The sequence below is a fragment of the Pseudochaenichthys georgianus genome, chromosome 19, assembly GCF_902827115.2.
Source record: "Pseudochaenichthys georgianus chromosome 19, fPseGeo1.2, whole genome shotgun sequence".
Taxonomy (NCBI): Eukaryota; Metazoa; Chordata; class Actinopteri; order Perciformes; family Channichthyidae; genus Pseudochaenichthys; species Pseudochaenichthys georgianus.
Window position 1 is genome coordinate 1,767,492 of NC_047521.1, and position 10,252 is coordinate 1,777,743.

General features: G+C 40.5%; 1 long non-coding RNA gene across 1 annotated transcript; it reads left to right on the top strand.

The window, feature by feature from the left end:
• Positions 1 to 7,132: 7,132 nt before the first annotated feature.
• LOC139435796 (uncharacterized) lies at positions 7,133 to 7,427 on the top strand. The gene is made up of 2 exons (XR_011644991.1): positions 7,133 to 7,179; positions 7,296 to 7,427. It is a non-coding gene; the product is annotated as an uncharacterized lncRNA (long non-coding RNA).
• Positions 7,428 to 10,252: the final 2,825 nt, after the last annotated feature.

The window sequence follows — 10,252 nt, forward strand, 5'->3', positions numbered from 1 at the left end:
GTTCAGCCGGATAATATCCACATGTCTACCCTACTTTTATCATTTTCGAATCAAAAATCTATTGATTAGATTAGATTTATGATAGACTTTTGAAACTACAAGAAGATAAGGAGGACTTTTACAAAAAAGTAATAGAGATTTTTGTCCAGAAGGATAGGCAAATGGACTTAATCTTCAGGTCAAGGTAAGACTGCAATTTTATTGAAAATGGGATCTTACTAAGAGAGAACAATTCAATATTTAAATGATAAAATTACATTTTTGTGGGTATCCTTCTGTTGAACTGTCTGTTTAAAAGTAATTGAAGCATCAGACAAAAAAAGCTTTTGAAAATAATATTATATTTTGATTTAATATATTTGTAAACCTGAAGAGTCAGTGCCTCACCAGCCATGAACCTCTCTGCAGAAGCTTATATATAGACATCTGAGTTTTTTGTGCCCCACCACTTTTGTACATATAGAAACGCCACTGTATTTGTAATATACACACATCTTATTGTGAGGTTGATTTCACATACACTACGCCTCTCTTCAACACTACTTTGACGTTAGCTTGTCTAATCGATCATAATGAATTTAAATTAACCTTAGCGATGCATAAAGTTACCTAATAAAATATCTCTCTAACTTACAAGGATGACCTTATTTTACCAACCTCAAACAGAAGCCGTTTGTTCTACTGTATTATCTCACTTAACGCTTAACACTTCTCTATTATGTTTTAACTTGGAGGCTACGATTAGCATCGTTAGCACAGATGTATCTACCACTCGCTTACATGCTAACCCAAGCCTTAAAGGTCACATGTCATGCTTTTCCGGTTAGTACCCGTCCCCTTGTGTGTTATGAAGGTTTTTCTGCATGTAAACGGTGTGCAGAGTCAAAACCCTCAAAGTACACCATGTAGGGAGTAAAACTCTAACACAGAAAATACCTCCCCAAAACGCCTCGTTGGTGATACGTCACTGTCCATTTGATTCTTCCGGGGACATCATGATGTCATGTGGTCCCCGGAAAGAAACGGACCAATCCGTGGAGCCGTTCTGTTACGTCCGCGCAGCCGTTACGTTAAGCCCCCGCTGATTGGTCCAAATTGACCAATCCACGGACTTCCTCACACACTCAGTGCAGGCAGCTCTGCTGATCTCTCCTCCCTGGCTGCAGGCTGATAACAGACAGTTGGGATCGCGGTGAAATCCTCTCTGCAGACCCATTCTCACAGCGTTTATCAACCTTTTTCGTACTCAATATCAAGCCACACTTATTGTTTTTACTTCGGCTGTGACTTTGTGTGTGCTCAGGGTGAGTTTGGCTGTGTATCGCTGTGTATCGCTAAACAAGGAAACCACACCTCCACGGAGCTCAGCGCGATTCACAACGTCCCGACTGCTTCCGACCAATCGGAGCACACTGGGCTCACAGGGGGGGGGGGGGCAAGCGCTGCAACGAGCCGTTTAGTGGAGAGAGTGAATACACAGACTTTACAGAGGTGCTGTATGCGAAACCAATGTGAGTTTGGAAAATGTCACAGTATAAATCTATTCTAGTAGACCTCAACAATGGAACTATGATCAGTGGAAATGGCCATGACATGTGACCTTTAACATTCATTAGCGTTAGCTGATTCAAATCATAAACACATAAATAAAGTACTCAAATTTCACTTACTGTAAAACCGCATTCATGCACCGTCTGTTTTAACCGCAGAGCGAGTCACAATAGCATGAAGAATAGTCCACAAGGAACTCATTAATAAATGAGAATGTGTTTTACACTTTACAATAAGAGTCCCTTTTGGCAGTTATACATGTTAGTAACTCATAAATAAATGGTCATAAAGAGAGGCCAAGAAACATAAAGATGGATGGGGGGAGAATCAACTCAGTGAACAACAGATACCAAGGATGTTGGCTGATGAAAAAGACGAAGTAAGCTAGGTAGCCAATATAAGGCTTAGTCATCTTGCCAAATATTGAGCCTGTGTTGATGTATGAAAACTATGTTAGAACTGGTTTATAAATGGTTCTTAATGCATAATAAATTGTTTACAACCTAATTAATAACCTAATTATAAACCCTTTATGAATCCTTTATAAGGGTAGTCTTATTGTAAAGTGGTACTAAATATTCTAACATTCAACAAATGATTAAGTAAGGGCACCACAAGCATACTGTAAGTTTACATTTAGGTGACACAGTCATTTAGTGGCTGTGTTAATTATAACTGAAGCATAGCAGGAAAGGGGGCGTTGTGGGGACTTTACCTTGTGAAGTCCCAGTTCTTTTGTCATTTCTAACTAAAAGCCAATGTGGTTATATCTTAAGCATTACGATGATCATTTCCGGACATGTTTATTATTGAAACCATGACGACAAACCTGTGGATATCTGAACATTTAAGATCTAAGATTGTGTTTGTTGACTAGGCATGTGAGTTTAAAGAATGAGTACAACTGAGACTGGATGTGTCAGAACTTTCTCCAATTAAACAAAGACAAAACTGAGGTAATGGTTTTTGGAGCCAAGGCAGAACGTATAAAAGTTAGCGCTGAGCTTCAGTCTGCAATGTTCAAAACAACAGATGAAGCCAGAAATCTAGGTGTAGTCATGGACTCTGACCTGAGATTCAACAGTCATATTAAAACAGTTACTAAATCAGCCTACTATCACCTAAAGAATATATCTAGGATTAAAAGACTAATGTCACAGCAGGATCTGGAAAAACTTGTCCCTTTATCTTCAGTAGACTCGACTACTGTAATGGTGTCTTCACAGGTCTCACTAAAAAATCTATTAGGAAGCTGCAGCTGATTCAGAACGCCGCTGCTCGAGTCCTCACTAACACTAAGAAAGTGGATCAGTCCGCTGCAACTCTGACTACTTTTAAATCCAGGCTGAAGACTTTTCTATTTGCCGCTGCTTTATTCCTATCTTACACTGCACTGTAAATTATATCCATGTATTTTTTCTTTTAATGTTTATTTTATTATCTTTACTTTTTAATGACTGTTTTTAAATGCCATTTTCTTAATGTCTTTCATTTTTGTAAAGCACTTTGAATTGCCTTGTGTTGAAAAGTGCTATATAAATAAACTTGCCTTGCCTAAAAAACCTGATGCAAAGCAGCGCTTTCATTGACTGAATTCTTATTATATATGACCCTTGCTGCCTAGATCAAAGTTTGTATGTGGCAAGTAGACACGGATACAGCTTCAAGAAAGCTACTGGCTAGCTTGCGAGTGTCTGCCTGCCCGAGGCAACAGATGCAAAATGGGGGAGGTGGTTTTTTTGTGGTTTCTATTCGAGTGGGTCTGCCTGTAAATCTGGAGACTGGAGACACATAAATATTATTTCTTTCAATGACTAAGACGACAATGTGGAATATAATTAATGAAAAAAACAACAATAAAATGTAGTTCAAATAGTAGAAATTTGAAAAATCTCTTTATTTCTTTTGAGAAAAAAAACTTGAATTCAGCTGTTCCGTGTGCTATGCATAGTAGTTAGGTGTTCTGGGAATTAACCAAACTTTAAACCAACTAAAACAAAAAACAGCATAAAGGGGACACCCGATTCAGACTAAATAATTTTTTTTTAAATGACTGTAAGTTAACTGCTTAAAATACCAAACAGTTCACCCGTTGTAGCCATGCCTCATACTGCTCAAACCCCTCTTTTGCAGCCCTGTTAGAGAAACGTGGATTTTGGGTCCTTAGCTTTAAAAAAAAAAAAAGGGGAGGTGGAGCTAATGCCTGATCAGAATTCTACCAGAGATAAAGTTAAATTCTGCTGTAATAAAACACCATCCTGTTCTAAACCACATCAAAGATTATTTCTGAAACAGCATTCAGCTCAAATGCACAGTACAGGTTAGCTCTGAGTGTTAGCGAGGCTTGCTAATGTAAACAAAGACGAGATGACGTCCAAAACACGTCAGGCATTGTTTCTGATAGCAATTTTCTGTGTGTCCGCCGCCGATTTGACGTCAGATCAGCAGCAAATCTGTATCCGCTCGTTGTACCCCCGTTTTAAAAAGATTTGGGGACTTTGTATAAAATTCACAAGTGGACCTTTAACAAAAAAGTTTGAGTACCCCTGATCTTTGCTGTGTCTAGCTTTTGTGCTGATGTAGTATCAGTTAGTCTGGCCTCCGAGAGTCAGTATCTTCTTCCTGTCTGTCGCATGTCTGAAGCTCCGGTCCGTAACGGGACCATAAATACTTTCATTTTTCATAGTAACAAAATAACAAATATGGAGTATGAGCTTTAAAATAACTTGGTGCATACTGTAGGCTTTAATCTTATCCCGGCTAACAGACATCTACCCACATGAGCTTACGATGCCGGGGAGTTTTACCCTAAGGGTGTTTCTCATAGTTACGTGTAATTTGATGCTGCTAAACGTCCATTTCACACACATGAAGAAGCTCATAGCTCATGTGTCCCAGTTAACGTATTGACTCCAGTGAGGGACAGAGTGTGCTATTGTTCTTCAATTAGCTGCTGCGTCTTGAAACCTTCACACATTAGTATCACATCATTGGCCGTTTCCGTGACAATTAACCGACTTCAACTTTTTTGTTGTGTGTAAATCTTATCCTGCACGCAAACCAAGGAAAACAAATCACCGTGCACCTGCGTCTTGTCATTAAGGAGCCACGATTATACCATTTATTGGATTTCAGGGCCACAGGAGGACGGCACAAAAACCACAAGACTGGCATTAAGTAGAACTCGATCCAGCTGTCTTCACGCTCTTTAGCAGGTTTTAATTGGTGGAGAACAGGAGAGAGGAGTGCGGCAAAAACATCATTACAGGCTTAAACTACCACAACAGGGTATTGCTGAGATGTAATTACACCAGGCTATTGTTTAATTTGCCTCTCAATGCTTCAATTAAGCAGAAATGGGAATGTGAGGGTTCAGATTTCAGGCTCATCTGGGCAGGAGAGGAGAGAGTTTCCCTGGTGAAGTCCATATAACATCACACAGCGGAGATCACATGGATTTGTCATCGTTTGACTAATGACAGGAAAGAGGAATAAACCCTATTAGAACATCATAAAGGATCCCTCTGTCTGGCTGATGTCTTTGTGTGTGCTGTGTATCTGCAGAGAGGCTCGGAGCCGCGACTGATGTGTTTACTGTTATATTGAATGCTACTGATGATGGGGTCTGAGGTTGATGGCAACATCTCTCCCTCTCTTCGAGATAAAGGAATGTACAGATACTCCTAGAACCATTTCCCTTATTGGTTTTGTGGTTATTCAATCTCCATCCCTTTTCCTCGCAAATAATATACTGCATCAAAGAAACATTTAGGCTGTAATATCACTGAGGGAGTCATTGAGAAACTTTTAACTCTGTGATGTGCACATCTCTCTTCACCCTGGGCCACGTTGTTTTCTTGTCCGAGTGAAGTTAAAACTGCAAGTCAATTCCTTGTTTTTAATGCAAAATACACATTTACTGTAAGTAGGCAAGAGCCACTGTTTGGTGTATTTACAGGTGCGACCCCCTGCACACAGGAGGCCCTCCGTTTCTGTGCTCACAATGCTGTTCATATGTAACTCTGTTTACATATGATGGGAGTGTTAAAGGTCAAGTATTGCATGGATATGATGCCTTTACACGAAAAACCACAATTAGTCAGTTAGTCCTCTTTGCTGTAAAAGAACTCGCATCCAAATAATGTTAGAATTGATCCTCTTTTTCTTAGGAAAATCAGGGGGAATATCTATTGAGGAATACATCTGAAATGCTCCATAAGCCGGCAGCCTCTGAGTGAACACATGGGCATACAGTAGATGATGTTGCTGTGGCATATAGACAATACATGTGGTTACTATAGCTAACAAGCTAACCATACTTAATCACATTAAGATTGTTGTTCTCCATTAAAAACGTCTTGGGAGAATCGGGTGTTGTTACCTCATCCAATCACTCCACACGTGGAATTGGTCATACAGTGGATTGCATGTGTGCATTGTATACAAGTTTGTTATTCATCAAAAACAGCCACTATTATAACTTAGTGGGATACAATATTGTCATGTTATTAATGTTCTGTGGTTACAAAAGAGGCCAGATCGATTTGTGTCACTACAAAACACTGGTCATGCATTTCACATATTATGGGTCATGTACGTCTATAAACCTGCATAAACTGAGGAATGTTTTATTTTCACTAAAAACTGAGAATGAGTTACATTTTAATTTAAATCTTGTTTGAAATATTCATAGTCAGGGTTGAGGTGTGTCTCAGCATCTCACTGCTGTGGACAAATGTCCTGCTGGATCAATACTCCCGGTCATAACTTATCAGCAATCAATACCTCAGGCTGTGCAGCGGCGCTTCAGGCAGCCTTTATTTTACCCTGGGTATGATATGCTTTGCAGCTGATCTTTATTCAGTCCCATACACATTTAGTACATCAGGAAGCTGCTGCAGACTACATCTTAAACCACTGAAGGATAACGCTTTGATGGCGACTCAATGAGACATTATCTGGACAGGAAAAAATCATACTGAGCTGAATTATAGTGGGTGGGGTAATCCAGAGCTATTTAATAGAAGAGTTACGACATCTCCGTTCACTCCAATGGACCACTTTTTTACAGCAATGGCGGATCGTGGAGCCTCTCAATCGTTCCCCGGAAGTTAGCGCCAAGGCTGGCAGAGCTGTGGAGTTGCAGCATAATACACCGTTCGTGACGGACTTTTAAAGGTAAGAAGAAGTTTAAAGATTTATATTGCGGATATTATCAGTACATCTGATTCTAATGAACATGTGTATTAAAGGATGTCAGTGGATTATCCCTAAATTAGTAGATTTAGGGAACGTTTACAGATAACAGATTAAGCTAGCATACCGAAGCAAGTGACCAACACACGTTGAACAGCCTTTTAATTGTAAATTCCGTTCTCTCTATGTCATTTCGTCCAACATGTTGAATTAGAGAAGAGGGGCTTCTAAACGGGATTGCATGCGGGGGTGGAGGGAGTTAAATATTAGATAAATATAACTTTGGTGCGTGTAAGAGTGAGTGTTTTTAGCAGAGCCATATTGTGTCCTTGTGATTCTGTTGATTATTACCTGTCTGTATAATGTTGCAGCTCAGCTGATTCTGGATTGGTGGCAAAGGGAGAGGCACTTAAGTGAGAGTGAAAACACAAGGTAGGTTTAATACTGTTTTATATAAGTAAACACCTTATCTCCCCAAGGCATTTCCCATCCAATAGGTGTGCTGTGTGTGTATAACCCTTTCTCCTGTCTGCTACTCCCTCTTTCAGCACAAGAACCAGAGGGGGGTTCAATGGAGCCTGAATACCTGCACTGAGACCCTCACCCTGCACCCTGAGTCTCAACTCTGTGTTTTTCAAGCCTTTCCCTGTTTTTTTGTATTAAACAAAACATTAAGCTTTCCCAATGGTGTGGTTTTCGTTTTGTGAAAAAGTGCAAATGCAGTGTTTGTATATAATTACATCACATATTTTGTTGCTGTTGGTCGTGAAATTGCTCCTGCTGACTTGAGCCAGACATTTTTTCCTCCGCTCTGTGTCAGTGGGGAAGCCGTATATTCGTACTGCTTTCTCGGAGCGATTTGAGCATCCCCAGGCAGCACAGCAAACCATGGTGGCAACTAGGAGGCAGCACAGCACACCAGGACACCACGGAGGAAAAGGCACCGACAAACTGCTTGATATGCTATTCAATGTTTATTGAATTCCATGTATTTGCAATGGATGTTCCTAAAACAACACATTTAACATCATCATCATCATCATATGCTGCTAGTCCTGCTGCTGCTGCTAGTCCTTTGATAGTCACCTGTCGGTCTCCTGTCCTTTCTGAAAGCCATAAATATGACATTAGTCATTTAGATAACTTGTGTCCTCAGTTACCAGGGGATTACTGAAACTACCATGAATTTAAGAAAATGGTAGAAATGAATCCAATCTGAATTTTAAAGCATTAATTTAGATCCCCTCCCTCTAAATGTATCAATAAACATTAGAAAGTGAAGCTCCTGACTACCATACAGGTTTAAGAAGATAATATTGGTTTGAAAGAATTCAAAGCTATAAATAAACAGCAACAGGCTCTTTAACAAGGCACTGTTAGTAACATGTAAACTAGTTGTTCACACTAATCCTAATATTATCACTTAATATTAGCAAATTCGATTTTATTTTTTAAAACATATTGATGTAAATACATACACATATCGATTTGTTGTGTAAATATTGCAAATCAAAACCTTTATTCACTAATAATTAACAAAAATCGTAGTTCTATCTCCTGTTATCAATGTATTCACATTGCCCGCCATGAGCTTCCGGGGAACGATCCTCGTCGACATGAACCACGTGACGATAACCGTTGTTGGACTTCCGGTGTCGTAACTCTTCTATCTATATGGCGCTGGGGTAATCTATACACAAGTTCAAATAATAATAATTGTGTCCTGCTGTGTCCCTTGTCAAGCTTGTGTACAGTTTAGATAGATAGATAGAGAACACCAGAAACAGAGAACATGTTAAGTCTTTGGTTTAATATGGAAAGAACAGGCTAGCTGTTTCCCCCTGATTCCAGCCTTTATGCTAAGCTAAGCTAACCAGGTCCTGAATTCAGGTCTATAACACACAACATCAAATTGATAGTGTCACACTCTAAAAAGCGTTTCGTTTTTTCTCAAAAGGTTGGACCATGACAGGAAACAACCAGCTTCTGCTACAGTAGGAAACAACCAGCTTCTGCTACAGTAGGTACAACCAGCTTCTGCTACAGTAGGTACAACCAGCTTCTGCTACAGTAGGTACAACAGATGGCAATTAGCCTTCGTAGCTAACGCTGCCTCATTAACACACTTTCTTTTTGTGTTGACCAATAAGCACTATGTTTTTTTCCAATTCAACATAAACTCAGTGCAAGCTCAGCATATTCTTTGTTGCCAGGAGTTCTATGACTTTTCATGTCTTCCACCTCCAGACTTGCTCTGTCCTCCGCAGCTTCCTCCCTCCGTGGAGCAAAAAACTACAAACAGGGCTATTATGGCTGATGTGTTGTCGATCCTGTCTTGTCCTAGTGATGGATGACCTGTGTGTGTGTGTGTGCGTGCGTGCGTGTGTGTGTGTGTGTGTGCGTGCGTGTGTGTGTGTGTGTGTGTGTGTGTGTGTGTGTGTGTGTGTGTGTGTGTGTGTGTGTGTGTGTGTGTGTGTGTGTGTGTGTGCGTGTGTGTGCGCGTGTGTGTGTGTGTGTGTGTGTGTGTGTGTGTGTGTGTGTGTGTGTGTGTGTGTGTGTGTGTGTGTGTGTGTGTGTGTGTGTGTGTGTGTGTGTGTGTGTGGTGCGTGCGTGCGTGCGTGCGTGCGTGTGTGTGTGTGTGTGTGTGTGTGTGTGTGTGTGTGTGTGTGTGTGTGTGTGTGTGTGTGACAAGACAAATATTTCTTGAAAGCAAAATGAAAAGATCAGGGCAGTTTCAAATGCTTGTTCTTTGGATCTGAAATCATATTTGTTTTCACTGACTTTTACCCATCCAAATAAATCAACACCGTGGCATACATTAAGATAAGGAAAACATGTATATGTATATAAAAAACAAAACGTAATGAAATGTATTGGAAAAAGAGGAGAAACATGTCGTGAGACAATTAAGGTCCTTGGTTACAATTACAGAAACACTGAATGCTGTATGCTTCAAAGCTCCAGCAGAGGCAGCTGACTGCTTGATGTGAAGTGCTTAAAAGCTCAGCGTAACGCCTCTCGTCCTCCTCCCTACTTCTTCCCTTCCTCTCTGCTGCCGCTGACTGAGTTCCTGCTGCAGCAAAGAAACACAGATGAGGCCATTATGGCTGACGCGTCGTCATCCCTGTCGTGTCCCGTCCACACAAACAAAGACAGAGGATGCTGTTGAACGGCTCTGTGATGATGAGACACTGGACGTCTCCTGTCTGCCCCAGCAGGCCTCAGGATGCAGCGAGGGCATTCATGACGGAGAGCCTGTTAATATTCAACCACAGACAGGAACTGATGCAGTGCTTCTGCCAGGGACCACACGCCCCTCATCACCTCCTCATCTGTGTTTACACATCATCTCAGACATGGTAGCATTTTTTTTTTAATCAAGCAAATTCACAACAAGCTAAAAACTGACAATGTGCAACTATGTGCCGTGTAAGAACAACAGGAAGTGCTTAAAATACATAACCATAACACAAAAAGTGTCTTTAGAAGTGACGATTTATAGGAC